Raw genomic sequence first — 1,872 nt, forward strand, 5'->3', positions numbered from 1 at the left:
TTTACTATGGAACAGTTCATGAATTTGCCTATCATCCTTGTGCAGGGGCCATGCTAATCTTCTCTGTATCGTTTCAATTTTAGTATATGTGCTGCCAAAGAGAGCACACAGGTATTCAGCTTTAAACAAGACTGTTTTGACACCAATGTTCTTTTCTAATGGATTGGCGTTGCCTTCTTTAAATGCATCAAGAGCTGTTTAGGGATTCTCAGCAAAGCCTATCATTGGCTTTGCTGGATCTCCTCTTTCTGCTCCAGCCTCAGGAAGTGCTTCACTCCATGCGCTCTCCCTTGACACTAGGATTTCCCTCCGCCAGAAAAGCTTCTACCCACCACTGCATTTCACCCGGCTAACTCCTACACACTTTTCAGGTCTCAACTCTTCAGGTCTTCCTCTCATCAAGGCCTTTCTCCCAGATTTGGTTAAGTCCTCTGTTACAGATTTTGAGATGGAGCAGGGACCCCTCTTAGGGGCCTGCCTGGCCCTCCCAACCAAGTGTAGAAATAAGGGAAAATCTCGAGTTCCTTTAAGGGAAATTCCCCACACCTAGGTAGCCCTGAGCAACTTGATAAGCAAGAAAGTAACAGTAGCTCAAAACAACAGCCTAAGAAGTTTGAGTCATAAGATGTTTGGTTCTTTATAAAAACTAAAGATAACATCTTAACATATGTCCCTGAGTTGTTTTTCAGAAACCCAGACCCACATCAAATGGATCCACTGGAGCTGGGTGTGGTGGCTCATGCCTGTAATCCCAACACTTTGGGAGGCTGAGGCAGGAGGATTGCTTGAGCCCAGGAGTTTAAGACCAACCTAGGCAATATAGTGAGACCTCATCTCCATAAAAAATAAAAAAATTAGCTGGGCATGGTTGTATGCCTGTAGTCCCAGCCACTTGGGAGGCTGAGGTGGCAGGATTGCTTGATTTGAGCATGGGAGATCCAGGCTGCAGTGAGCTGTGATCCCACCACTGCACTCTAGCCTGAGCAACAGAGTGAGACCTTATCTCCCCCACCAAAAAAAAAAAAAAAGATATTCCATCTTTTTAGGCCAAACCAATGTATAACCTCATTTACTGATATACAATTTTGCCTGTAACTTCTGCTTTTCTGAAATTTACTCCTCCCTTTAAAAACTCTTCCTTGGGCCAGGCACAGTGGCTCACACTTGTAATCCCAGCACTTTGGGAGGCCGAAGTAGGCGGATCGCCTGAGGTCGGGAGTTCAAGACCAGCCTGGCCAACATGGTGAAACCCCATCTCTCTTTAAAATACAAAAATTAGCCGAGTGTGGTGGTGCACAACTGTAATCCCAGCTACTTGGGAGGCTGAGGCAGAGAATCACTTGAACCTGGGAGGCGGAGGTTGCAGTGAGCCCAGGTCCCACCATTGCACTCCAGTCAGGGCTAGAGAGTAAGACTGACAAAAAAAAAACAAAAACAAAAAAACACTCTGCTTGTAAGCCATTGGGGAGGTCAGGTCTTAAGTGTGAGCTGACAGATTCTCCTTGTTTGGTGCCCTACAAATAAACACCCTCATGTAAAGCCTCCATATAGATGTCAGGCCTTACTGCATTGGGAAGCAGACTCCAGTTTGGCTGGGTAACAAGCTTCTTCAGCAACTTTACGATTTTTTTTTTGAGACCCAGTTTCACTCTTGTTGCCCAGGCTGGAGTGCAATGGGGCTATCTTGGCTCACTACAACCGCCACCTCCTGGGTTCAAGCGATTCTCCTGCCTCAGCCTCCAGAGTAGCTGGGATTACAGTTGCGCCCCACCATGCCTGGCTAATTTTGTAGTTTTAGTAGAGATGGGGGTTTCACAGTGTTGGCCAGGCTGGTCTCGAACTCCTGACCTCAGGTGATCCATCCGCCTTAGC

The 1,872-nt window shown here is 46.8% G+C and overlaps 1 non-coding gene across 1 annotated transcript; it reads right to left on the reverse strand.

The window, feature by feature from the left end:
• LOC129037612 (U6 spliceosomal RNA) lies at positions 1-107 on the reverse strand. Its single transcript, XR_008502857.1, has one exon. It is a non-coding gene; the product is annotated as a U6 spliceosomal RNA (small nuclear RNA).
• Between the last annotated feature and the right edge of the window lie 1,765 nt (positions 108-1,872).

The sequence above is a fragment of the Pongo pygmaeus genome, chromosome 4, assembly GCF_028885625.2.
Source record: "Pongo pygmaeus isolate AG05252 chromosome 4, NHGRI_mPonPyg2-v2.0_pri, whole genome shotgun sequence".
In the NCBI taxonomy this organism is placed as follows: domain Eukaryota; kingdom Metazoa; phylum Chordata; class Mammalia; order Primates; family Hominidae; genus Pongo; species Pongo pygmaeus.